This window comes from Somniosus microcephalus, chromosome 19 (assembly GCF_052327205.1).
Source record: "Somniosus microcephalus isolate GS21.2 chromosome 19, FLI_Smic_1.0, whole genome shotgun sequence".
Classification (NCBI taxonomy): domain Eukaryota; kingdom Metazoa; phylum Chordata; class Chondrichthyes; order Squaliformes; family Somniosidae; genus Somniosus; species Somniosus microcephalus.
This window is the reverse complement of record NC_141005.1, coordinates 22,693,054-22,720,844: the sequence shown is the minus strand read 5'-3', so window position 1 is coordinate 22,720,844 and position 27,791 is coordinate 22,693,054. Positions and strand designations below refer to the sequence as shown.

The 27,791-nt window shown below is 46.5% G+C and overlaps 9 non-coding genes and 2 pseudogenes across 9 annotated transcripts; all 11 read left to right on the top strand.

Moving 5' to 3' along the window:
* The first annotated feature begins 308 nt into the window (after positions 1–308).
* On the top strand, positions 309–427 carry LOC147103668 (5S ribosomal RNA). The gene has a single exon (XR_015072841.1). It is a non-coding gene; the product is annotated as a 5S ribosomal RNA (ribosomal RNA).
* Positions 428–2,846: 2,419 nt separating this feature from the next.
* On the top strand, positions 2,847–2,965 carry LOC147103667 (5S ribosomal RNA). The gene has a single exon (XR_015072717.1). It is a non-coding gene; the product is annotated as a 5S ribosomal RNA (ribosomal RNA).
* Positions 2,966–5,378: 2,413 nt separating this feature from the next.
* On the top strand, positions 5,379–5,497 carry LOC147103666 (5S ribosomal RNA). Its single transcript, XR_015072791.1, has one exon. It is a non-coding gene; the product is annotated as a 5S ribosomal RNA (ribosomal RNA).
* A 2,418-nt stretch (positions 5,498–7,915) lies between these two features.
* LOC147103665 (5S ribosomal RNA) lies at positions 7,916–8,035 on the top strand (annotated as a pseudogene).
* Positions 8,036–10,440: 2,405 nt separating this feature from the next.
* Positions 10,441–10,559, top strand: LOC147103664 (5S ribosomal RNA). The gene has a single exon (XR_015072706.1). It is a non-coding gene; the product is annotated as a 5S ribosomal RNA (ribosomal RNA).
* Positions 10,560–12,980: 2,421 nt separating this feature from the next.
* LOC147103663 (5S ribosomal RNA) lies at positions 12,981–13,099 on the top strand. Its single transcript, XR_015072831.1, has one exon. It is a non-coding gene; the product is annotated as a 5S ribosomal RNA (ribosomal RNA).
* A 2,417-nt stretch (positions 13,100–15,516) lies between these two features.
* On the top strand, positions 15,517–15,635 carry LOC147103662 (5S ribosomal RNA). The gene has a single exon (XR_015072629.1). It is a non-coding gene; the product is annotated as a 5S ribosomal RNA (ribosomal RNA).
* A 2,421-nt stretch (positions 15,636–18,056) lies between these two features.
* LOC147103661 (5S ribosomal RNA) lies at positions 18,057–18,175 on the top strand (annotated as a pseudogene).
* Positions 18,176–20,600: 2,425 nt separating this feature from the next.
* LOC147103660 (5S ribosomal RNA) lies at positions 20,601–20,719 on the top strand. Its single transcript, XR_015072840.1, has one exon. It is a non-coding gene; the product is annotated as a 5S ribosomal RNA (ribosomal RNA).
* Positions 20,720–23,138: 2,419 nt separating this feature from the next.
* Positions 23,139–23,257, top strand: LOC147103659 (5S ribosomal RNA). The gene has a single exon (XR_015072695.1). It is a non-coding gene; the product is annotated as a 5S ribosomal RNA (ribosomal RNA).
* A 2,413-nt stretch (positions 23,258–25,670) lies between these two features.
* On the top strand, positions 25,671–25,789 carry LOC147103658 (5S ribosomal RNA). Its single transcript, XR_015072790.1, has one exon. It is a non-coding gene; the product is annotated as a 5S ribosomal RNA (ribosomal RNA).
* The last annotated feature ends 2,002 nt before the right edge of the window (positions 25,790–27,791 follow it).

The window sequence follows — 27,791 nt, the reverse complement described above, 5'->3', positions numbered from 1 at the left end:
TTAAGAGTGTGGGATAGATTTGATGCGGGCCTGGGTATTTGTCCAGTTTGAAAGATGCTACAGCCCTTAAGACTTGGTGTTTGAGCATGTTTATTTGATGTAATATTTGAATAGAAGGCAATGAAGGGTTGGGCTTGTAGTTTGTTTGTGTGGGAGGCAGAGCAGCAAGAAGAGGTGGAGGGGGGGTGGGGGGTTGCGGGAGGAGTAAAATTTGTAAATGTAAATTGAGTGTTGAATACTTGTATGAATGCGTAGAAGAGAAAAAAATGGGCGACAGCTTTAAGTAAAGAGAAAGCCAGCTAGCATATGCCTACGGCCATACTAGTCTGAATACGCCCGATCTCGTCTGATCTCGGAAGCTAAGCAGAGTCAGGCCTGGTTAGTACTTGGATGGGAGACTGCCTGGGAATACCGGGTGCAGTAGGCTTTTGCTGCCGCCACAGGCTGCTCAACGTTTTGCACACACACGCGCACACACTGCTCTTAATCAATCAACATCCTTTTTGCTGCTCTCTCTCTCTCTCTCTCTCTCGCTTTCCTTTGACCATTTCTTCGCTGCACATTCTCCTGCTGCTACACAAATGCAAGGGGCTCCAGACACAGGGCCGAAATAAGCAGAAGAAGAAAATAAGATAGCCAAAATACACACACTGGCGGAGGGCCACCAGGACACAGCAGCAGAGAGGAGAGACAAGGTGCATAGAAAACTCGGAGGGACAAACAGCAACAGAACAAAGAAGAATGTAGAAAGAGCAGCAGTTAAATTCAGGAAAAAAGCAAAGCCAACTAGCATGCTGTTGAAATGCATGTGTGTTAATGCGAGGAGCGTTACAAATAAGATTGACGAGTTGCAGGCGCAAGTTGCCACATGGGGTTATGCAATAGTAGCCATAACGGAGACCTGGCTTCAAAATGGGCGGAATTGGAAACTAAACAATCCTGGCTACAATGTAATAACATTTGTAGAAGTCGTGTGGGCAGATGTCACATGATCAGGCAGAATCATAGAAATTTACAGCACAGAAGGAGGCCATTCGGCCCATCTTGTCCGTGCCAGCCGACAAAGAGCAATCCACCCAAATCCCACTTTACAGCACTTGGTCCGTAGCCTTGTAGGTTACGGCAGTTCAAGTGCATATCCAAGTACTTTTTAAACGTGATGAGGGTTTCTGCCTCTACCACCCTTTCAGGCAGTGCATTCCAGACCCCCACCATTCACTGGGTGAAAAAATGTCTCCTCAAATTCCCTGTAAACCTCCTACCAATTACTTGAAATCTATTATTGACCCTTCTGCTAAGGGAAATAGGTCCTTCCTATCCACTCTATCTCGGCCCCTCATAATTTTACACACCTCAATTAGGTCTCGCCTCAGCCTCCTGTGTTCCAAAGAAAACAACCCCAGCCTATCCAATCTTTCCTCATAACTAAAATTCCCCAGCCCAGGCAACATCCTCGGAAATCTCCTCTGCACCTTCTCTAGTGCAATCGCATCCTTCTTGTAATGTGGTGACCAGAACTGCACGCGGCACTCTAGCTGCGGCCTAACTAGTGTTTTATACAGTTGAAGCATAACCTCCCCGCTCTTATATTCTACGCCTCGGCTAATAAAGGCAAGTATCCCGTATGCCTGCTTAACCACTTTATCTACCTGTCCTGCTACCTTCAGGGATCTGTGGACATGCACTCCAAGGTCCCGCTGATCCTCTGCATTTCTCAGTGTCCTACCATTTATTGTGTATTCCAACTGAATTCCATTTGCCACTGTTCTGCCCACTAGACGAGTCCATTGATATCTTCCTGCAGTCTACAGCATTCTGTTTCATTATTAACCACACGGCCAATTTTTGTATCATCTGCAAACTTCTTAATCATACTTCCTACATTCAAATCCAAATCATTGATATATACCAGAAAAAGCAAAGGGCCCAGTACTGAGTCGGTGCAGGCTCGATGGGCCGAAATGGCCTCTATCTGCACTGTGGGGTTTCTGTGATTCTGTGAGCCCTGCGGAACCCCACTGGAAACAGCCTTCCGGTCACAAAAACACCCTTCGACCATTACCCTTTGTTTCCTGCCTCTGAGCCAATTTTGGATCCAACTTGCCACTTTGCCTTGGATCCCATGGGCTTTTACTTTCGTGACCAATCTGGCATGCGGGACCTTATCAAAAGCCTTGCTAAAATCCATATAGACTACATCAAAGGCACTACCCTCATCGACCCTCCTTGTTACCTCCTCGAAAAATTGAATTGCGTTAGTCAGACACGACCTTCCGTTAAGAAATCCATGCTGACTGTCCCTGATTAATCCGTGTCTTTCTAAATGAAGATTTCTCCTGTCCCTCAGAACTTTTTCCAATAATTTTCCCACCACCGAGGTTAGGCTGACTGTCCTGTAATTATGCGGTCTATCCCTCTCTCCCTTTTGAAAGAACGGTAGCACGTTAGCAGTCCTCCAGTGGTCGGGCACCACACCTGTAGCCAGAGAGGATTGTAAAATGATGGTGAGAGCCTGTGCTATTTGGTGTCTTACTTCCCTTAAGAGTGTGGGATAGATTTGATGCGGGCCTGGGTATTTGTCCAGTTTGAAAGATGCTACAGCCCTTAAGACTTGGTGTTTGAGCATGTTTATTTGATGTAATATTTGAATAGAAGGCAATGAAGGGTTGGGCTTGTAGTTTGTTTGTGTGGGAGGCAGAGCAGCAAGAAGAGGTGGAGGGGGGGTGGGGGGTTGCGGGAGGAGTAAAATTTGTAAATGTAAATTGAGTGTTGAATACTTGTATGAATGCGTAGAAGAGAAAAAAATGGGCGACAGCTTTAAGTAAAGAGAAAGCCAGCCAGCATATGCCTACGGCCATACTAGTCTGAATGCGCCCGATCTCGTCTGATCTCGGAAGCTAAGCAGAGTCAGGCCTGGTTAGTACTTGGATGGGAGACCGCCTGGGAATACCAGGTGCAGTAGGCTTTTGCTGCCGCCACAGGCTGCTCAACGTTTTGCACACACACGCGCACACACTGCTCTTAATCAATCAACATCCTTTTTGCTGCTCTCTCTCTCTCTCTCGCTTTCCTTTGACCATTTCTTCGCTGCACATTCTCCTGCTGCTACACAAATGCAAGGGGCTCCAGACACAGGGCCGAAATAAGCAGAAGAAGAAAATAAGATAGCCAAAATATACACACTGGCGGAGGGCCACCAGGACACAGCAGCAGAGAGGAGAGACAAGGTGCATAGAAAACTCGGAGGGACAAACAGCAACAGAACAAAGAAGAATGTAGAAAGAGCAGCAGTTAAATTCAGGAAAAAAGCAAAGCCAACTAGCATGCTGTTGAAATGCATGTGTGTTAATGCGAGGAGTGTTACAAATAAGATTGACGAGTTGCAGGCGCAAGTTGCCACATGGGGTTATGCAATAGTAGCCATAACGGAGACCTGGCTTCAAAATGGGCGGAATTGGAAACTAAACAATCCTGGCTACAATGTAATAACATTTGTAGAAGTCGTGTGGGCAGATGTCACATGATCAGGCAGAATCATAGAAATTTACAGCACAGAAGGAGGCCATTCGGCCCATCTTGTCCGTGCCAGCCGACAAAGAGCAATCCACCCAAATCCCACTTTACAGCACTTGGTCCGTAGCCTTGTTGGTTACGGCAGTTCAAGTGCATATCCAAGTACTTTTTAAACGTGATGAGGGTTTCTGCCTCTACCACCCTTTCAGGCAGTGCATTCCAGACCCCCACCATTCACTGGGTGAAAAAATGTCTCCTCAAATTCCCTGTAAACCTCCTACCAATTACTTGAAATCTATTATTGACCCTTCTGCTAAGGGAAATAGGTCCTTCCTATCCACTCTATCTCGGCCCCTCATAATTTTACACACCTCAATTAGGTCTCGCCTCAGCCTCCTGTGTTCCAAAGAAAACAACCCCAGCCTATCCAATCTTTCCTCATAACTAAAATTCCCCAGCCCAGGCAACATCCTCGGAAATCTCCTCTGCACCTTCTCTAGTGCAATCGCATCCTTCTTGTAATGTGGTGACCAGAACTGCACGCGGCACTCTAGCTGCGGCCTAACTAGTGTTTTATACAGTTGAAGCATAACCTCCCCGCTCTTATATTCTACGCCTCGGCTAATAAAGGCAAGTATCCCGTATGCCTGCTTAACCACTTTATCTACCTGTCCTGCTACCTTCAGGGATCTGTGGACATGCACTCCAAGGTCCCGCTGATCCTCTGCATTTCTCAGTTTCCTACCATTTATTGTGTATTCCAACTGAATTCCATTTGCCACTGTTCTGCCCACTAGACGAGTCCATTGATATCTTCCTGCAGTCTACAGCATTCTGTTTCATTATTAACCACACGGCCAATTTTTGTATCATCTGCAAACTTCTTAATCATACTTCCTACATTCAAATCCAAATCATTGATATATACCAGAAAAAGCAAAGGGCCCAGTACTGAGTCGGTGCAGGCTCGATGGGCCGAAATGGCCTCTATCTGCACTGTGGGGTTTCTGTGATTCTGTGAGCCCTGCGGAACCCCACTGGAAACAGCCTTCCGGTCACAAAAACACCCTTCGACCATTACCCTTTGTTTCCTGCCTCTGAGCCAATTTTGGATCCAACTTGCCACTTTGCCTTGGATCCCATGGGCTTTTACTTTCGTGACCAATCTGGCATGCGGGACCTTATCAAAAGCCTTGCTAAAATCCATATAGACTACATCAAAGGCACTACCCTCATCGACCCTCCTTGTTACCTCCTCGAAAAATTGAATTGCGTTAGTCAGACACGACCTTCCGTTAAGAAATCCATGCTGACTGTCCCTGATTAATCCGTGTCTTTCTAAATGAAGATTTCTCCTGTCCCTCAGAACTTTTTCCAATAATTTTCCCACCACCGAGGTTAGGCTGACTGGCCTGTAATTATGCGGTCTATCCCTCTCTCCCTTTTGAAAGAACGGTAGCACGTTAGCAGTCCTCCAGTGGTCGGGCACCACACCTGTAGCCAGAGAGGATTGTAAAATGATGGTGAGAGCCTGTGCTATTTGGTGTCTTACATCTCTTAAGAGTGTGGGATAGATTTGATGCGGGCCTGGGTATTTGTCCAGTTTGAAAGATGCTACAGCCCTTAAGACTTGGTGTTTGAGCATGTTTATTTGATGTAATATTTGAATAGAAGGCAATGAAGGGTTGGGCTTGTAGTTTGTTTGTGTGGGAGGCAGAGCAGCAAGAAGAGGTGGAGGGGGGGTGGGGGGTTGCGGGAGGAGTAAAATTTGTAAATGTAAATTGAGTGTTGAATACTTGTATGAATGCGTAGAAGAGAAAAAAATGGGCGACAGCTTTAAGTAAAGAGAAAGCCAGCCAGCATATGCCTACGGCCATACTAGTCTGAATGCGCCCGATCTCGTCTGATCTCGGAAGCTAAGCAGAGTCAGGCCTGGTTAGTACTTGGATGGGAGACTGCCTGGGAATACCGGGTGCAGTAGGCTTTTGCTGCCGCCACAGGCTGCTCAACGTTTTGCACACACACGCGCACACACTGCTCTTAATCAATCAACATCCTTTTTGCTGCTCTCTCTCTCTCTCTCTCTTGCTTTCCTTTGACCATTTCTTCGCTGCACATTCTCCTGCTGCTACACAAATGCAAGGGGCTCCAGACACAGGGCCGAAATAAGCAGAAGAAGAAAATAAGATAGCCAAAATACACACACTGGCGGAGGGCCACCAGGACACAGCAGCAGAGAGGAGAGACAAGGTGCATAGAAAACTCGGAGGGACAAACAGCAACAGAACAAAGAAGAATGTCGAAAGAGCAGCAGTTAAATTCAGGAAAAAAGCAAAGCCAACTAGCATGCTGTTGAAATGCATGTGTGTTAATGCGAGGAGCGTTACAAATAAGATTGACGAGTTGCAGGCGCAAGTTGCCACATGGGGTTATGCAATAGTAGCTATAACGGAGACCTGGCTTCAAAATGGGCGGAATTGGAAACTAAACAATCCTGGCTACAATGTAATAACATTTGTAGAAGTCGTGTGGGCAGATGTCACATGATCAGGCAGAATCATAGAAATTTACAGCACAGAAGGAGGCCATTCGGCCCATCTTGTCCGTGCCAGCCGACAAAGAGCAATCCACCCAAATCCCACTTTACAGCACTTGGTCCGTAGCCTTGTAGGTTACGGCAGTTCAAGTGCATATCCAAGTACTTTTTAAACGTGATGAGGGTTTCTGCCTCTACCACCCTTTCAGGCAGTGCATTCCAGACCCCCACCATTCACTGGGTGAAAAAATGTCTCCTCAAATTCCCTGTAAACCTCCTACCAATTACTTGAAATCTATTATTGACCCTTCTGCTAAGGGAAATAGGTCCTTCCTATCCACTCTATCTCGGCCCCTCATAATTTTACACACCTCAATTAGGTCTCGCCTCAGCCTCCTGTGTTCCAAAGAAAACAACCCCAGCCTATCCAATCTTTCCTCATAACTAAAATTCCCCAGCCCAGGCAACATCCTCGGAAATCTCCTCTGCACCTTCTCTAGTGCAATCGCATCCTTCTTGTAATGTGGTGACCAGAACTGCACGCGGCACTCTAGCTGCGGCCTAACTAGTGTTTTATACAGTTGAAGCATAACCTCCCCGCTCTTATATTCTACGCCTCGGCTAATAAAGGCAAGTATCCCGTATGCCTGCTTAACCACTTTATCTACCTGTCCTGCTACCTTCAGGGATCTGTGGACATGCACTCCAAGGTCCCGCTGATCCTCTGCATTTCTCAGTGTCCTACCATTTATTGTGTATTCCAACTGAATTCCATTTGCCACTGTTCTGCCCACTAGACGAGTCCATTGATATCTTCCTGCAGTCTACAGCATTCTGTTTCATTATTAACCACACGGCCAATTTTTGTATCATCTGCAAACTTCTTAATCATACTTCCTACATTCAAATCCAAATCATTGATATATACCAGAAAAAGCAAAGGGCCCAGTACTGAGTCGGTGCAGGCTCGATGGGCCGAAATGGCCTCTATCTGCACTGTGGGGTTTCTGTGATTCTGTGAGCCCTGCGGAACCCCACTGGAAACAGCCTTCCGGTCACAAAAACACCCTTCCGACCATTACCCTTTGTTTCCTGCCTCTGAGCCAATTTTGGATCCAACTTGCCACTTTGCCTTGGATCCCATGGGCTTTTACTTTCGTGACCAATCTGGCATGCGGGACCTTATCAAAAGCCTTGCTAAAATCCATATAGACTACATCAAAGGCACTACCCTCATCGACCCTCCTTGTTACCTCCTCGAAAAATTGAATTGCGTTAGTCAGACACGACCTTCCGTTAAGAAATCCATGCTGACTGTCCCTGATTAATCCGTGTCTTTCTAAATGAAGATTTCTCCTGTCCCTCAGAACTTTTTCCAATAATTTTCCCACCACCGAGGTTAGGCTGACTGGCCTGTAATTATGCGGTCTATCCCTCTCTCCCTTTTGAAAGAGTGGTAGCACGTTAGCAGTCCTCCAGTGGTCGGGCACCACACCTGTAGCCAGAGAGGATTGTAAAATGATGGTGAGAGCCTGTGCTATTTGGTGTCTTACTTCTCTTAAGAGTGTGGGATAGATTTGATGCGGGCCTGGGTATTTGTCCAGTTTGAAAGATGCTACAGCCCTTAAGACTTGGTGTTTGAGCATGTTTATTTGATGTAATATTTGAATAGAAGGCAATGAAGGGTTGGGCTTGTAGTTTGTTTGTGTGGGAGGCAGAGCAGCAAGAAGAGGTGGAGGGGGGGTGGGGGGTTGCGGGAGGAGTAAAATTTGTAAATGTAAATTGAGTGTTGAATACTTGTATGAATGCGTAGAAGAGAAAAAAATGGGCGACAGCTTTAAGTAAAGAGAAAGCCAGCTAGCATATGCCTACGGCCATACTAGTCTGAATGCGCCCGATCTCGTCTGATCTCGGAAGCTAAGCAGAGTCAGGCCTGGTTAGTACTTGGATGGGAGACTGCCTGGGAATACCAGGCTTTTGCTGCCGCCACAGGCTGCTCAACGTTTTGCACACACACGCGCACACACTGCTCTTAATCAATCAACATCCTTTTTGCTGCTCTCTCTCTCTCTCTCTCGCTTTCCTTTGACCATTTCTTCGCTGCACATTCTCCTGCTGCTACACAAATGCAAGGGGCTCCAGACACAGGGCCAAAATAAGCAGAAGAAGAAAATAAGATAGCCAAAATACACACACTGGCGGAGGGCCACCAGGACACAGCAGCAGAGAGGAGAGACAAGGTGCATAGAAAACTCGGAGGGACAAACAGCAACAGAACAAAGAAGAATGTAGAAAGAGCAGCAGTTAAATTCAGGAAAAAAGCAAAGCCAACTAGCATGCTGTTGAAATGCATGTGTGTTAATGCGAGGAGTGTTACAAATAAGATTGACGAGTTGCAGGCGCAAGTTGCCACATGGGGTTATGCAATAGTAGCCATAACGGAGACCTGGCTTCAAAATGGGCGGAATTGGAAACTAAACAATCCTGGCTACAATGTAATAACATTTGTAGAAGTCGTGTGGGCAGATGTCACATGATCAGGCAGAATCATAGAAATTTACAGCACAGAAGGAGGCCATTCGGCCCATCTTGTCCGTGCCAGCCGACAAAGAGCAATCCACCCAAATCCCACTTTACAGCACTTGGTCCGTAGCCTTGTAGGTTACGGCAGTTCAAGTGCATATCCAAGTACTTTTTAAACGTGATGAGGGTTTCTGCCTCTACCACCCTTTCAGGCAGTGCATTCCAGACCCCCACCATTCACTGGGTGAAAAAATGTCTCCTCAAATTCCCTGTAAACCTCCTACCAATTACTTGAAATCTATTATTGACCCTTCTGCTAAGGGAAATAGGTCCTTCCTATCCACTCTATCTCGGCCCCTCATAATTTTACACACCTCAATTAGGTCTCGCCTCAGCCTCCTGTGTTCCAAAGAAAACAACCCCAGCCTATCCAATCTTTCCTCATAACTAAAATTCCCCAGCCCAGGCAACATCCTCGGAAATCTCCTCTGCACCTTCTCTAGTGCAATCGCATCCTTCTTGTAATGTGGTGACCAGAACTGCACGCGGCACTCTAGCTGCGGCCTAACTAGTGTTTTATACAGTTGAAGCATAACCTCCCCGCTCTTATATTCTACGCCTCGGCTAATAAAGGCAAGTATCCCGTATGCCTGCTTAACCACTTTATCTACCTGTCCTGCTACCTTCAGGGATCTGTGGACATGCACTCCAAGGTCCCGCTGATCCTCTGCATTTCTCAGTGTCCTACCATTTATTGTGTATTCCAACTGAATTCCATTTGCCACTGTTCTGCCCACTAGACGAGTCCATTGATATCTTCCTGCAGTCTACAGCATTCTGTTTCATTATTAACCACACGGCCAATTTTTGTATCATCTGCAAACTTCTTAATCATACTTCCTACATTCAAATCCAAATCATTGATATATACCAGAAAAAGCAAAGGGCCCAGTACTGAGTCGGTGCAGGCTCGATGGGCCGAAATGGCCTCTATCTGCACTGTGGGGTTTCTGTGATTCTGTGAGCCCTGCGGAACCCCACTGGAAACAGCCTTCCGGTCACAAAAACACCCTTCGACCATTACCCTTTGTTTCCTGCCTCTGAGCCAATTTTGGATCCAACTTGCCACTTTGCCTTGGATCCCATGGGCTTTTACTTTCGTGACCAATCTGGCATGCGGGACCTTATCAAAAGCCTTGCTAAAATCCATATAGACTACATCAAAGGCACTACCCTCATCGACCCTCCTTGTTACCTCCTCGAAAAATTGAATTGCGTTAGTCAGACACGACCTTCCGTTAAGAAATCCATGCTGACTGTCCCTGATTAATCCGTGTCTTTCTAAATGAAGATTTCTCCTGTCCCTCAGAACTTTTTCCAATAATTTACCCACCACCGAGGTTAGGCTGACTGGCCTGTAATTATGCGGTCTATCCCTCTCTCCCTTTTGAAAGAACGGTAGCACGTTAGCAGTCCTCCAGTGGTCGGGCACCACACCTGTAGCCAGAGAGGATTGTAAAATGATGGTGAGAGCCTGTGCTATTTGGTGTCTTACTTCTCTTAAGAGTGTGGGATAGATTTGATGCGGGCCTGGGTATTTGTCCAGTTTGAAAGATGCTACAGCCCTTAAGACTTGGTGTTTGAGCATGTTTATTTGATGTAATATTTGAATAGAAGGCAATGAAGGGTTGGGCTTGTAGTTTGTTTGTGTGGGAGGCAGAGCAGCAAGAAGAGGTGGAGGGGGGGTGGGGGGTTGCGGGAGGAGTAAAATTTGTAAATGTAAATTGAGTGTTGAATACTTGTATGAATGCGTAGAAGAGAAAAAAATGGGCGACAGCTTTAAGTAAAGAGAAAGCCAGCCAGCATATGCCTACGGCCATACTAGTCTGAATGCGCCCGATCTCGTCTGATCTCGGAAGCTAAGCAGAGTCAGGCCTGGTTAGTACTTGGATGGGAGACCGCCTGGGAATACCAGGTGCAGTAGGCTTTTGCTGCCGCCACAGGCTGCTCAACGTTTTGCACACACACGCGCACACACTGCTCTTAATCAATCAACATCCTTTTTGCTGCTCTCTCTCTCTCTCTCTCTCTCTCGCTTTCCTTTGACCATTTCTTCGCTGCACATTCTCCTGCTGCTACACAAATGCAAGGGGCTCCAGACACAGGGCCGAAATAAGCAGAAGAAGAAAATAAGATAGCCAAAATACACACACTGGCGGAGGGCCACCAGGACACAGCAGCAGAGAGGAGAGACAAGGTGCATAGAAAACTCGGAGGGACAAACAGCAACAGAACAAAGAAGAATGTAGAAAGAGCAGCAGTTAAATTCAGGAAAAAAGCAAAGCCAACTAGCATGCTGTTGAAATGCATGTGTGTTAATGCGAGGAGCGTTACAAATAAGATTGACGAGTTGCAGGCGCAAGTTGCCACATGGGGTTATGCAATAGTAGCCATAACGGAGACCTGGCTTCAAAATGGGCGGAATTGGAAACTAAACAATCCTGGCTACAATGTAATAACATTTGTAGAAGTCGTGTGGGCAGATGTCACATGATCAGGCAGAATCATAGAAATTTACAGCACAGAAGGAGGCCATTCGGCCCATCTTGTCCGTGCCAGCCGACAAAGAGCAATCCACCCAAATCCCACTTTACAGCACTTGGTCCGTAGCCTTGTAGGTTACGGCAGTTCAAGTGCATATCCAAGTACTTTTTAAACGTGATGAGGGTTTCTGCCTCTACCACCCTTTCAGGCAGTGCATTCCAGACCCCCACCATTCACTGGGTGAAAAAATGTCTCCTCAAATTCCCTGTAAACCTCCTACCAATTACTTGAAATCTATTATTGACCCTTCTGCTAAGGGAAATAGGTCCTTCCTATCCACTCTATCTCGGCCCCTCATAATTTTACACACCTCAATTAGGTCTCACCTCAGCCTCCTGTGTTCCAAAGAAAACAACCCCAGCCTATCCAATCTTTCCTCATAACTAAAATTCCCCAGCCCAGGCAACATCCTCGGAAATCTCCTCTGCACCTTCTCTAGTGCAATCGCATCCTTCTTGTAATGTGGTGACCAGAACTGCACGCGGCACTCTAGCTGCGGCCTAACTAGTGTTTTATACAGTTGAAGCATAACCTCCCCGCTCTTATATTCTACGCCTCGGCTAATAAAGGCAAGTATCCCGTATGCCTGCTTAACCACTTTATCTACCTGTCCTGCTACCTTCAGGGATCTGTGGACATGCACTCCAAGGTCCCGCTGATCCTCTGCATTTCTCAGTGTCCTACCATTTATTGTGTATTCCAACTGAATTCCATTTGCCACTGTTCTGCCCACTAGACGAGTCCATTGATATCTTCCTGCAGTCTACAGCATTCTGTTTCATTATTAACCACACGGCCAATTTTTGTATCATCTGCAAACTTCTTAATCATACTTCCTACATTCAAATCCAAATCATTGATATATACCAGAAAAAGCAAAGGGTCCAGTACTGAGTCGGTGCAGGCTCGATGGGCCGAAATGGCCTCTATCTGCACTGTGGGGTTTCTGTGATTCTGTGAGCCCTGCGGAACCCCACTGGAAACAGCCTTCCGGTCACAAAAACACCCTTCGACCATTACCCTTTGTTTCCTGCCTCTGAGCCAATTTTGGATCCAACTTGCCACTTTGCCTTGGATCCCATGGGCTTTTACTTTCGTGACCAATCTGGCATGCGGGACCTTATCAAAAGCCTTGCTAAAATCCATATAGACTACATCAAAGGCACTACCCTCATCGACCCTCCTTGTTACCTCCTCGAAAAATTGAATTGCGTTAGTCAGACACGACCTTCCGTTAAGAAATCCATGCTGACTGTCCCTGATTAATCCGTGTCTTTCTAAATGAAGATTTCTCCTGTCCCTCAGAACTTTTTCCAATAATTTTCCCACCACCGAGGTTAGGCTGACTGGCCTGTAATTATGCGGTCTATCCCTCTCTCCCTTTTGAAAGAACGGTAGCACGTTAGCAGTCCTCCAGTGGTCGGGCACCACACCTGTAGCCAGAGAGGATTGTAAAATGATGGTGAGAGCCTGTGCTATTTGGTGTCTTACTTCTCTTAAGAGTGTGGGATAGATTTGATGCGGGCCTGGGTATTTGTCCAGTTTGAAAGATGCTACAGCCCTTAAGACTTGGTGTTTGAGCATGTTTATTTGATGTAATATTTGAATAGAAGGCAATGAAGGGTTGGGCTTGTAGTTTGTTTGTGTGGGAGGCAGAGCAGCAAGAAGAGGTGGAGGGGGGGTGGGGGGTTGCGGGAGGAGTAAAATTTGTAAATGTAAATTGAGTGTTGAATACTTGTATGAATGCGTAGAAGAGAAAAAAATGGGCGACAGCTTTAAGTAAAGAGAAAGCCAGCTAGCATATGCCTACGGCCATACTAGTCTGAATGCGCCCGATCTCGTCTGATCTCGGAAGCTAAGCAGAGTCAGGCCTGGTTAGTACTTGGATGGGAGACTGCCTGGGAATGCCAGGTGCAGTAGGCTTTTGCTGCCGCCACAGGCTGCTCAACGTTTTGCACACACACGCGCACACACTGCTCTTAATCAATCAACATCCTTTTTGCTGCTCTCTCTCTCTCTCTCTCTCGCTTTCCTTTGACCATTTCTTCGCTGCACATTCTCCTGCTGCTACACAAATGCAAGGGGCTCCAGACACAGGGCCGAAATAAGCAGAAGAAGAAAATAAGATAGCCAAAATACACACACTGGCGGAGGGCCACCAGGACACAGCAGCAGAGAGGAGAGACAAGGTGCATAGAAAACTCGGAGGGACAAACAGCAACAGAACAAAGAAGAATGTAGAAAGAGCAGCAGTTAAATTCAGGAAAAAAGCAAAGCCAACTAGCATGCTGTTGAAATGCATGTGTGTTAATGCGAGGAGTGTTACAAATAAGATTGACGAGTTGCAGGCGCAAGTTGCCACATGGGGTTATGCAATAGTAGCCATAACGGAGACCTGGCTTCAAAATGGGCGGAATTGGAAACTAAACAATCCTGGCTACAATGTAATAACATTTGTAGAAGTCGTGTGGGCAGATGTCACATGATCAGGCAGAATCATAGAAATTTACAGCACAGAAGGAGGCCATTCGGCCCATCTTGTCCGTGCCAGCCGACAAAGAGCAATCCACCCAAATCCCACTTTACAGCACTTGGTCCGTAGCCTTGTAGGTTACGGCAGTTCAAGTGCATATCCAAGTACTTTTTAAACGTGATGAGGGTTTCTGCCTCTACCACCCTTTCAGGCAGTGCATTCCAGACCCCCACCATTCACTGGGTGAAAAAATGTCTCCTCAAATTCCCTGTAAACCTCCTACCAATTACTTGAAATCTATTATTGACCCTTCTGCTAAGGGAAATAGGTCCTTCCTATCCACTCTATCTCGGCCCCTCATAATTTTACACACCTCAATTAGGTCTCGCCTCAGCCTCCTGTGTTCCAAAGAAAACAACCCCAGCCTATCCAATCTTTCCTCATAACTAAAATTCCCCAGCCCAGGCAACATCCTCGGAAATCTCCTCTGCACCTTCTCTAGTGCAATCGCATCCTTCTTGTAATGTGGTGACCAGAACTGCACGCGGCACTCTAGCTGCGGCCTAACTAGTGTTTTATACAGTTGAAGCATAACCTCCCCGCTCTTATATTCTACGCCTCGGCTAATAAAGGCAAGTATCCCGTATGCCTGCTTAACCACTTTATCTACCTGTCCTGCTACCTTCAGGGATCTGTGGACATGCACTCCAAGGTCCCGCTGATCCTCTGCATTTCTCAGTGTCCTACCATTTATTGTGTATTCCAACTGAATTCCATTTGCCACTGTTCTGCCCACTAGACGAGTCCATTGATATCTTCCTGCAGTCTACAGCATTCTGTTTCATTATTAACCACACGGCCAATTTTTGTATCATCTGCAAACTTCTTAATCATACTTCCTACATTCAAATCCAAATCATTGATATATACCAGAAAAAGCAAAGGGCCCAGTACTGAGTCGGTGCAGGCTCGATGGGCCGAAATGGCCTCTATCTGCACTGTGGGGTTTCTGTGATTCTGTGAGCCCTGCGGAACCCCACTGGAAACAGCCTTCCGGTCACAAAAACACCCTTCGACCATTACCCTTTGTTTCCTGCCTCTGAGCCAATTTTGGATCCAACTTGCCACTTTGCCTTGGATCCCATGGGCTTTTACTTTCGTGACCAATCTGGCATGCGGGACCTTATCAAAAGCCTTGCTAAAATCCATATAGACTACATCAAAGGCACTACCCTCATCGACCCTCCTTGTTACCTCCTCGAAAAATTGAATTGCGTTAGTCAGACACGACCTTCCGTTAAGAAATCCATGCTGACTGTCCCTGATTAATCCGTGTCTTTCTAAATGAAGATTTCTCCTGTCCCTCAGAACTTTTTCCAATAATTTTCCCACCACCGAGGTTAGGCTGACTGGCCTGTAATTATGCGGTCTATCCCTCTCTCCCTTTTGAAAGAACGGTAGCACGTTAGCAGTCCTCCAGTGGTCGGGCACCACACCTGTAGCCAGAGAGGATTGTAAAATGATGGTGAGAGCCTGTGCTATTTGGTGTCTTACTTCCCTTAAGAGTGTGGGATAGATTTGATGCGGGCCTGGGTATTTGTCCAGTTTGAAAGATGCTACAGCCCTTAAGACTTGGTGTTTGAGCATGTTTATTTGATGTAATATTTGAATAGAAGGCAATGAAGGGTTGGGCTTGTAGTTTGTTTGTGTGGGAGGCAGAGCAGCAAGAAGAGGTGGAGGGGGGGTGGGGGGTTGCGGGAGGAGTAAAATTTGTAAATGTAAATTGAGTGTTGAATACTTGTATGAATGCGTAGAAGAGAAAAAAATGGGCGACAGCTTTAAGTAAAGAGAAAGCCAGCCAGCATATGCCTACGGCCATACTAGTCTGAATGCGCCTGATCTCGTCTGATCTCGGAAGCTAAGCAGAGTCAGGCCTGGTTAGTACTTGGATGGGAGACCGCCTGGGAATACCAGGTGCAGTAGGCTTTTGCTGCCGCCACAGGCTGCTCAACGTTTTGCACACACACGCGCACACACTGCTCTTAATCAATCAACATCCTTTTTGCTGCTCTCTCTCTCTCTCTCTCTCTCTCGCTTTCCTTTGACCATTTCTTCGCTGCACATTCTCCTGCTGCTACACAAATGCAAGGGGCTCCAGACACAGGGCCGAAATAAGCAGAAGAAGAAAATAAGATAGCCAAAATACACACACTGGCGGAGGGCCACCAGGACACAGCAGCAGAGAGGAGAGACAAGGTGCATAGAAAACTCGGAGGGACAAACAGCAACAGAACAAAGAAGAATGTCGAAAGAGCAGCAGTTAAATTCAGGAAAAAAGCAAAGCCAACTAGCATGCTGTTGAAATGCATGTGTGTTAATGCGAGGAGCGTTACAAATAAGATTGACGAGTTGCAGGCGCAAGTTGCCACATGGGGTTATGCAATAGTAGCCATAACGGAGACCTGGCTTCAAAATGGGCGGAATTGGAAACTAAACAATCCTGGCTACAATGTAATAACATTTGTAGAAGTCGTGTGGGCAGATGTCACATGATCAGGCAGAATCATAGAAATTTACAGCACAGAAGGAGGCCATTCGGCCCATCTTGTCCGTGCCAGCCGACAAAGAGCAATCCACCCAAATCCCACTTTACAGCACTTGGTCCGTAGCCTTGTAGGTTACGGCAGTTCAAGTGCATATCCAAGTACTTTTTAAACGTGATGAGGGTTTCTGCCTCTACCACCCTTTCAGGCAGTGCATTCCAGACCCCCACCATTCACTGGGTGAAAAAATGTCTCCTCAAATTCCCTGTAAACCTCCTACCAATTACTTGAAATCTATTATTGACCCTTCTGCTAAGGGAAATAGGTCCTTCCTATCCACTCTATCTCGGCCCCTCATAATTTTACACACCTCAATTAGGTCTCGCCTCAGCCTCCTGTGTTCCAAAGAAAACAACCCCAGCCTATCCAATCTTTCCTCATAACTAAAATTCCCCAGCCCAGGCAACATCCTCGGAAATCTCCTCTGCACCTTCTCTAGTGCAATCGCATCCTTCTTGTAATGTGGTGACCAGAACTGCACGCGGCACTCTAGCTGCGGCCTAACTAGTGTTTTATACAGTTGAAGCATAACCTCCCCGCTCTTATATTCTACGCCTCGGCTAATAAAGGCAAGTATCCCGTATGCCTGCTTAACCACTTTATCTACCTGTCCTGCTACCTTCAGGGATCTGTGGACATGCACTCCAAGGTCCCGCTGATCCTCTGCATTTCTCAGTGTCCTACCATTTATTGTGTATTCCAACTGAATTCCATTTGCCACTGTTCTGCCCACTAGACGAGTCCATTGATATCTTCCTGCAGTCTACAGCATTCTGTTTCATTATTAACCACACGGCCAATTTTTGTATCATCTGCAAACTTCTTAATCATACTTCCTACATTCAAATCCAAATCATTGATATATACCAGAAAAAGCAAAGGGCCCAGTACTGAGTCGGTGCAGGCTCGATGGGCCGAAATGGCCTCTATCTGCACTGTGGGGTTTCTGTGATTCTGTGAGCCCTGCGGAACCCCACTGGAAACAGCCTTCCGGTCACAAAAACACCCTTCGACCATTACCCTTTGTTTCCTGCCTCTGAGCCAATTTTGGATCCAACTTGCCACTTTGCCTTGGATCCCATGGGCTTTTACTTTCGTGACCAATCTGGCATGCGGGACCTTATCAAAAGCCTTGCTAAAATCCATATAGACTACATCAAAGGCACTACCCTCATCGACCCTCCTTGTTACCTCCTCGAAAAATTGAATTGCGTTAGTCAGACACGACCTTCCGTTAAGAAATCCATGCTGACTGTCCCTGATTAATCCGTGTCTTTCTAAATGAAGATTTCTCCTGTCCCTCAGAACTTTTTCCAATAATTTTCCCACCACCGAGGTTAGGCTGACTGTCCTGTAATTATGCGGTCTATCCCTCTCTCCCTTTTGAAAGAGCGGTAGCACGTTAGCAGTCCTCCAGTGGTCGGGCACCACACCTGTAGCCAGAGAGGATTGTAAAATGATGGTGAGAGCCTGTGCTATTTGGTGTCTTACTTCTCTTAAGAGTGTGGGATAGATTTGATGCGGGCCTGGGTATTTGTCCAGTTTGAAAGATGCTACAGCCCTTAAGACTTGGTGTTTGAGCATGTTTATTTGATGTAATATTTGAATAGAAGGCAATGAAGGGTTGGGCTTGTAGTTTGTTTGTGTGGGAGGCAGAGCAGCAAGAAGAGGTGGAGGGGGGGTGGGGGGTTGCGGGAGGAGTAAAATTTGTAAATGTAAATTGAGTGTTGAATACTTGTATGAATGCGTAGAAGAGAAAAAAATGGGCGACAGCTTTAAGTAAAGAGAAAGCCAGCTAGCATATGCCTACGGCCATACTAGTCTGAATACGCCCGATCTCGTCTGATCTCGAAAGCTAAGCAGAGTCAGGCCTGGTTAGTACTTGGATGGGAGACTGCCTGGGAATACCGGGTGCAGTAGGCTTTTGCTGCCGCCACAGGCTGCTCAACGTTTTGCACACACACGCGCACACACTGCTCTTAATCAATCAACATCCTTTTTGCTGCTCTCTCTCTCTCTCTCTCTCTCTCTCTCGCTTTCCTTTGACCATTTCTTCGCTGCACATTCTCCTGCTGCTACACAAATGCAAGGGGCTCCAGACACAGGGCCGAAATAAGCAGAAGAAGAAAATAAGATAGCCAAAATACACACACTGGCGGAGGGCCACCAGGACACAGCAGCAGAGAGGAGAGACAAGGTGCATAGAAAACTCGGAGGGACAAACAGCAACAGAACAAAGAAGAATGTAGAAAGAGCAGCAGTTAAATTCAGGAAAAAAGCAAAGCCAACTAGCATGCTGTTGAAATGCATGTGTGTTAATGCGAGGAGCGTTACAAATAAGATTGACGAGTTGCAGGCGCAAGTTGCCACATGGGGTTATGCAATAGTAGCCATAACGGAGACCTGGCTTCAAAATGGGCGGAATTGGAAACTAAACAATCCTGGCTACAATGTAATAACATTTGTAGAAGTCGTGTGGGCAGATGTCACATGATCAGGCAGAATCATAGAAATTTACAGCACAGAAGGAGGCCATTCGGCCCATCTTGTCCGTGCCAGCCGACAAAGAGCAATCCACCCAAATCCCACTTTACAGCACTTGGTCCGTAGCCTTGTAGGTTACGGCAGTTCAAGTGCATATCCAAGTACTTTTTAAACGTGATGAGGGTTTCTGCCTCTACCACCCTTTCAGGCAGTGCATTCCAGACCCCCACCATTCACTGGGTGAAAAAATGTCTCCTCAAATTCCCTGTAAACCTCCTACCAATTACTTGAAATCTATTATTGACCCTTCTGCTAAGGGAAATAGGTCCTTCCTATCCACTCTATCTCGGCCCCTCATAATTTTACACACCTCAATTAGGTCTCGCCTCAGCCTCCTGTGTTCCAAAGAAAACAACCCCAGCCTATCCAATCTTTCCTCATAACTAAAATTCCCCAGCCCAGGCAACATCCTCGGAAATCTCCTCTGCACCTTCTCTAGTGCAATCGCATCCTTCTTGTAATGTGGTGACCAGAACTGCACGCGGCACTCTAGCTGCGGCCTAACTAGTGTTTTATACAGTTGAAGCATAACCTCCCCGCTCTTATATTCTACGCCTCGGCTAATAAAGGCAAGTATCCCGTATGCCTGCTTAACCACTTTATCTACCTGTCCTGCTACCTTCAGGGATCTGTGGACATGCACTCCAAGGTCCCGCTGATCCTCTGCATTTCTCAGTGTCCTACCATTTATTGTGTATTCCAACTGAATTCCATTTGCCACTGTTCTGCCCACTAGACGAGTCCATTGATATCTTCCTGCAGTCTACAGCATTCTGTTTCATTATTAACCACACGGCCAATTTTTGTATCATCTGCAAACTTCTTAATCATACTTCCTACATTCAAATCCAAATCATTGATATATACCAGAAAAAGCAAAGGGCCCAGTACTGAGTCGGTGCAGGCTCGATGGGCCGAAATGGCCTCTATCTGCACTGTGGGGTTTCTGTGATTCTGTGAGCCCTGCGGAACCCCACTGGAAACAGCCTTCCGGTCACAAAAACACCCTTCGACCATTACCCTTTGTTTCCTGCCTCTGAGCCAATTTTGGATCCAACTTGCCACTTTGCCTTGGATCCCATGGGCTTTTACTTTCGTGACCAATCTGGCATGCGGGACCTTATCAAAAGCCTTGCTAAAATCCATATAGACTACATCAAAGGCACTACCCTCATCGACCCTCCTTGTTACCTCCTCGAAAAATTGAATTGCGTTAGTCAGACACGACCTTCCCTTAAGAAATCCATGCTGACTGTCCCTGATTAATCCGTGTCTTTCTAAATGAAGATTTCTCCTGTCCCTCAGAACTTTTTCCAATAATTTTCCCACCACCGAGGTTAGGCTGACTGGCCTGTAATTATGCGGTCTATCCCTCTCTCCCTTTTGAAAGAACGGTAGCACGTTAGCAGTCCTCCAGTGGTCGGGCACCACACCTGTAGCCAGAGAGGATTGTAAAATGATGGTGAGAGCCTGTGCTATTTGGTGTCTTACTTCTCTTAAGAGTGTGGGATAGATTTGATGCGGGCCTGGGTATTTGTCCAGTTTGAAAGATGCTACAGCCCTTAAGACTTGGTGTTTGAGCATGTTTATTTGATGTAATATTTGAATAGAAGGCAATGAAGGGTTGGGCTTGTAGTTTGTTTGTGTGGGAGGCAGAGCAGCAAGAAGAGGTGGAGGGGGGGTGGGGGGTTGCGGGAGGAGTAAAATTTGTAAATGTAAATTGAGTGTTGAATACTTGTATGAATGCGTAGAAGAGAAAAAAATGGGCGACAGCTTTAAGTAAAGAGAAAGCCAGCTAGCATATGCCTACGGCCATACTAGTCTGAATACGCCCGATCTCGTCTGATCTCGGAAGCTAAGCAGAGTCAGGCCTGGTTAGTACTTGGATGGGAGACTGCCTGGGAATACCGGGTGCAGTAGGCTTTTGCTGCCGCCACAGGCTGCTCAACGTTTTGCACACACACGCGCACACACTGCTCTTAATCAATCAACATCCTTTTTGCTGCTCTCTCTCTCTCTCTCTCTCTCGCTTTCCTTTGACCATTTCTTCGCTGCACATTCTCCTGCTGCTACACAAATGCAAGGGGCTCCAGACACAGGGCCGAAATAAGCAGAAGAAGAAAATAAGATAGCCAAAATACACACACTGGCGGAGGGCCACCAGGACACAGCAGCAGAGAGGAGAGACAAGGTGCATAGAAAACTCGGAGGGACAAACAGCAACAGAACAAAGAAGAATGTAGAAAGAGCAGCAGTTAAATTCAGGAAAAAAGCAAAGCCAACTAGCATGCTGTTGAAATGCATGTGTGTTAATGCGAGGAGCGTTACAAATAAGATTGACGAGTTGCAGGCGCAAGTTGCCACATGGGGTTATGCAATAGTAGCCATAACGGAGACCTGGCTTCAAAATGGGCGGAATTGGAAACTAAACAATCCTGGCTACAATGTAATAACATTTGTAGAAGTCGTGTGGGCAGATGTCACATGATCAGGCAGAATCATAGAAATTTACAGCACAGAAGGAGGCCATTCGGCCCATCTTGTCCGTGCCAGCCGACAAAGAGCAATCCACCCAAATCCCACTTTACAGCACTTGGTCCGTAGCCTTGTAGGTTACGGCAGTTCAAGTGCATATCCAAGTACTTTTTAAACGTGATGAGGGTTTCTGCCTCTACCACCCTTTCAGGCAGTGCATTCCAGACCCCCACCATTCACTGGGTGAAAAAATGTCTCCTCAAATTCCCTGTAAACCTCCTACCAATTACTTGAAATCTATTATTGACCCTTCTGCTAAGGGAAATAGGTCCTTCCTATCCACTCTATCTCGGCCCCTCATAATTTTACACACCTCAATTAGGTCTCGCCTCAGCCTCCTGTGTTCCAAAGAAAACAACCCCAGCCTATCCAATCTTTCCTCATAACTAAAATTCCCCAGCCCAGGCAACATCCTCGGAAATCTCCTCTGCACCTTCTCTAGTGCAATCGCATCCTTCTTGTAATGTGGTGACCAGAACTGCACGCGGCACTCTAGCTGCGGCCTAACTAGTGTTTTATACAGTTGAAGCATAACCTCCCCGCTCTTATATTCTACGCCTCGGCTAATAAAGGCAAGTATCCCGTATGCCTGCTTAACCACTTTATCTACCTGTCCTGCTACCTTCAGGGATCTGTGGACATGCACTCCAAGGTCCCGCTGATCCTCTGCATTTCTCAGTGTCCTACCATTTATTGTGTATTCCAACTGAATTCCATTTGCCACTGTTCTGCCCACTAGACGAGTCCATTGATATCTTCCTGCAGTCTACAGCATTCTGTTTCATTATTAACCACACGGCCAATTTTTGTATCATCTGCAAACTTCTTAATCATACTTCCTACATTCAAATCCAAATCATTGATATATACCAGAAAAAGCAAAGGGCCCAGTACTGAGTCGGTGCAGGCTCGATGGGCCGAAATGGCCTCTATCTGCACTGTGGGGTTTCTGTGATTCTGTGAGCCCTGCGGAACCCCACTGGAAACAGCCTTCCGGTCACAAAAACACCCTTCGACCATTACCCTTTGTTTCCTGCCTCTGAGCCAATTTTGGATCCAACTTGCCACTTTGCCTTGGATCCCATGGGCTTTTACTTTCGTGACCAATCTGGCATGCGGGACCTTATCAAAAGCCTTGCTAAAATCCATATAGACTACATCAAAGGCACTACCCTCATCGACCCTCCTTGTTACCTCCTCGAAAAATTGAATTGCGTTAGTCAGACACGACCTTCCGTTAAGAAATCCATGCTGACTGTCCCTGATTAATCCGTGTCTTTCTAAATGAAGATTTCTCCTGTCCCTCAGAACTTTTTCCAATAATTTTCCCACCACCGAGGTTAGGCTGACTGTCCTGTAATTATGCGGTCTATCCCTCTCTCCCTTTTGAAAGAACGGTAGCACGTTAGCAGTCCTCCAGTGGTCGGGCACCACACCTGTAGCCAGAGAGGATTGTAAAATGATGGTGAGAGCCTGTGCTATTTGGTGTCTTACTTCCCTTAAGAGTGTGGGATAGATTTGATGCGGGCCTGGGTATTTGTCCAGTTTGAAAGATGCTACAGCCCTTAAGACTTGGTGTTTGAGCATGTTTATTTGATGTAATATTTGAATAGAAGGCAATGAAGGGTTGGGCTTGTAGTTTGTTTGTGTGGGAGGCAGAGCAGCAAGAAGAGGTGGAGGGGGGGTGGGGGGTTGCGGGAGGAGTAAAATTTGTAAATGTAAATTGAGTGTTGAATACTTGTATGAATGCGTAGAAGAGAAAAAAATGGGCGACAGCTTTAAGTAAAGAGAAAGCCAGCCAGCATATGCCTACGGCCATACTAGTCTGAATGCGCCCGATCTCGTCTGATCTCGGAAGCTAAGCAGAGTCAGGCCTGGTTAGTACTTGGATGGGAGACCGCCTGGGAATACCAGGTGCAGTAGGCTTTTGCTGCCGCCACAGGCTGCTCAACGTTTTGCACACACACGCGCACACACTGCTCTTAATCAATCAACATCCTTTTTGCTGCTCTCTCTCTCTCTCTCGCTTTCCTTTGACCATTTCTTCGCTGCACATTCTCCTGCTGCTACACAAATGCAAGGGGCTCCAGACACAGGGCCGAAATAAGCAGAAGAAGAAAATAAGATAGCCAAAATATACACACTGGCGGAGGGCCACCAGGACACAGCAGCAGAGAGGAGAGACAAGGTGCATAGAAAACTCGGAGGGACAAACAGCAACAGAACAAAGAAGAATGTAGAAAGAGCAGCAGTTAAATTCAGGAAAAAAGCAAAGCCAACTAGCATGCTGTTGAAATGCATGTGTGTTAATGCGAGGAGTGTTACAAATAAGATTGACGAGTTGCAGGCGCAAGTTGCCACATGGGGTTATGCAATAGTAGCCATAACGGAGACCTGGCTTCAAAATGGGCGGAATTGGAAACTAAACAATCCTGGCTACAATGTAATAACATTTGTAGAAGTCGTGTGGGCAGATGTCACATGATCAGGCAGAATCATAGAAATTTACAGCACAGAAGGAGGCCATTCGGCCCATCTTGTCCGTGCCAGCCGACAAAGAGCAATCCACCCAAATCCCACTTTACAGCACTTGGTCCGTAGCCTTGTTGGTTACGGCAGTTCAAGTGCATATCCAAGTACTTTTTAAACGTGATGAGGGTTTCTGCCTCTACCACCCTTTCAGGCAGTGCATTCCAGACCCCCACCATTCACTGGGTGAAAAAATGTCTCCTCAAATTCCCTGTAAACCTCCTACCAATTACTTGAAATCTATTATTGACCCTTCTGCTAAGGGAAATAGGTCCTTCCTATCCACTCTATCTCGGCCCCTCATAATTTTACACACCTCAATTAGGTCTCGCCTCAGCCTCCTGTGTTCCAAAGAAAACAACCCCAGCCTATCCAATCTTTCCTCATAACTAAAATTCCCCAGCCCAGGCAACATCCTCGGAAATCTCCTCTGCACCTTCTCTAGTGCAATCGCATCCTTCTTGTAATGTGGTGACCAGAACTGCACGCGGCACTCTAGCTGCGGCCTAACTAGTGTTTTATACAGTTGAAGCATAACCTCCCCGCTCTTATATTCTACGCCTCGGCTAATAAAGGCAAGTATCCCGTATGCCTGCTTAACCACTTTATCTACCTGTCCTGCTACCTTCAGGGATCTGTGGACATGCACTCCAAGGTCCCGCTGATCCTCTGCATTTCTCAGTTTCCTACCATTTATTGTGTATTCCAACTGAATTCCATTTGCCACTGTTCTGCCCACTAGACGAGTCCATTGATATCTTCCTGCAGTCTACAGCATTCTGTTTCATTATTAACCACACGGCCAATTTTTGTATCATCTGCAAACTTCTTAATCATACTTCCTACATTCAAATCCAAATCATTGATATATACCAGAAAAAGCAAAGGGCCCAGTACTGAGTCGGTGCAGGCTCGATGGGCCGAAATGGCCTCTATCTGCACTGTGGGGTTTCTGTGATTCTGTGAGCCCTGCGGAACCCCACTGGAAACAGCCTTCCGGTCACAAAAACACCCTTCGACCATTACCCTTTGTTTCCTGCCTCTGAGCCAATTTTGGATCCAACTTGCCACTTTGCCTTGGATCCCATGGGCTTTTACTTTCGTGACCAATCTGGCATGCGGGACCTTATCAAAAGCCTTGCTAAAATCCATATAGACTACATCAAAGGCACTACCCTCATCGACCCTCCTTGTTACCTCCTCGAAAAATTGAATTGCGTTAGTCAGACACGACCTTCCGTTAAGAAATCCATGCTGACTGTCCCTGATTAATCCGTGTCTTTCTAAATGAAGATTTCTCCTGTCCCTCAGAACTTTTTCCAATAATTTTCCCACCACCGAGGTTAGGCTGACTGGCCTGTAATTATGCGGTCTATCCCTCTCTCCCTTTTGAAAGAACGGTAGCACGTTAGCAGTCCTCCAGTGGTCGGGCACCACACCTGTAGCCAGAGAGGATTGTAAAATGATGGTGAGAGCCTGTGCTATTTGGTGTCTTACATCTCTTAAGAGTGTGGGATAGATTTGATGCGGGCCTGGGTATTTGTCCAGTTTGAAAGATGCTACAGCCCTTAAGACTTGGTGTTTGAGCATGTTTATTTGATGTAATATTTGAATAGAAGGCAATGAAGGGTTGGGCTTGTAGTTTGTTTGTGTGGGAGGCAGAGCAGCAAGAAGAGGTGGAGGGGGGGTGGGGGGTTGCGGGAGGAGTAAAATTTGTAAATGTAAATTGAGTGTTGAATACTTGTATGAATGCGTAGAAGAGAAAAAAATGGGCGACAGCTTTAAGTAAAGAGAAAGCCAGCCAGCATATGCCTACGGCCATACTAGTCTGAATGCGCCCGATCTCGTCTGATCTCGGAAGCTAAGCAGAGTCAGGCCTGGTTAGTACTTGGATGGGAGACTGCCTGGGAATACCGGGTGCAGTAGGCTTTTGCTGCCGCCACAGGCTGCTCAACGTTTTGCACACACACGCGCACACACTGCTCTTAATCAATCAACATCCTTTTTGCTGCTCTCTCTCTCTCTCTCTCGCTTTCCTTTGACCATTTCTTCGCTGCACATTCTCCTGCTGCTACACAAATGCAAGGGGCTCCAGACACAGGGCCAAAATAAGCAGAAGAAGAAAATAAGATAGCCAAAATACACACACTGGCGGAGGGCCACCAGGACACAGCAGCAGAGAGGAGAGACAAGGTGCATAGAAAACTCGGAGGGACAAACAGCAACAGAACAAAGAAGAATGTAGAAAGAGCAGCAGTTAAATTCAGGAAAAAAGCAAAGCCAACTAGCATGCTGTTGAAATGCATGTGTGTTAATGCGAGGAGTGTTACAAATAAGATTGACGAGTTGCAGGCGCAAGTTGCCACATGGGGTTATGCAATAGTAGCCATAACGGAGACCTGGCTTCAAAATGGGCGGAATTGGAAACTAAACAATCCTGGCTACAATGTAATAACATTTGTAGAAGTCGTGTGGGCAGATGTCACATGATCAGGCAGAATCATAGAAATTTACAGCACAGAAGGAGGCCATTCGGCCCATCTTGTCCGTGCCAGCCGACAAAGAGCAATCCACCCAAATCTTTACAGCACTTGGTCCGTAGCCTTGTAGGTTACGGCAGTTCAAGTGCATATCCAAGTACTTTTTAAACGTGATGAGGGTTTCTGCCTCTACCACCCTTTCAGGCAGTGCATTCCAGACCCCCACCATTCACTGGGTGAAAAAATGTCTCCTCAAATTCCCTGTAAACCTCCTACCAATTACTTGAAATCTATTATTGACCCTTCTGCTAAGGGAAATAGGTCCTTCCTATCCACTCTATCTCGGCCCCTCATAATTTTACACACCTCAATTAGGTCTCGCCTCAGCCTCCTGTGTTCCAAAGAAAACAACCCCAGCCTATCCAATCTTTCCTCATAACTAAAATTCCCCAGCCCAGGCAACATCCTCGGAAATCTCCTCTGCACCTTCTCTAGTGCAATCGCATCCTTCTTGTAATGTGGTGACCAGAACTGCACGCGGCACTCTAGCTGCGGCCTAACTAGTGTTTTATACAGTTGAAGCATAACCTCCCCGCTCTTATATTCTACGCCTCGGCTAATAAAGGCAAGTATCCCGTATGCCTGCTTAACCACTTTATCTACCTGTCCTGCTACCTTCAGGGATCTGTGGACATGCACTCCAAGGTCCCGCTGATCCTCTGCATTTCTCAGTGTCCTACCATTTATTGTGTATTCCAACTGAATTCCATTTGCCACTGTTCTGCCCACTAGACGAGTCCATTGATATCTTCCTGCAGTCTACAGCATTCTGTTTCATTATTAACCACACGGCCAATTTTTGTATCATCTGCAAACTTCTTAATCATACTTCCTACATTCAAATCCAAATCATTGATATATACCAGAAAAAGCAAAGGGCCCAGTACTGAGTCGGTGCAGGCTCGATGGGCCGAAATGGCCTCTATCTGCACTGTGGGGTTTCTGTGATTCTGTGAGCCCTGCGGAACCCCACTGGAAACAGCCTTCCGGTCACAAAAACACCCTTCGACCATTACCCTTTGTTTCCTGCCTCTGAGCCAATTTTGGATCCAACTTGCCACTTTGCCTTGGATCCCATGGGCTTTTACTTTCGTGACCAATCTGGCATGCGGGACCTTATCAAAAGCCTTGCTAAAATCCATATAGACTACATCAAAGGCACTACCCTCATCGACCCTCCTTGTTACCTCCTCGAAAAATTGAATTGCGTTAGTCAGACACGACCTTCCGTTAAGAAATCCATGCTGACTGTCCCTGATTAATCCGTGTCTTTCTAAATGAAGATTTCTCCTGTCCCTCAGAACTTTTTCCAATAATTTACCCACCACCGAGGTTAGGCTGACTGGCCTGTAATTATGCGGTCTATCCCTCTCTCCCTTTTGAAAGAACGG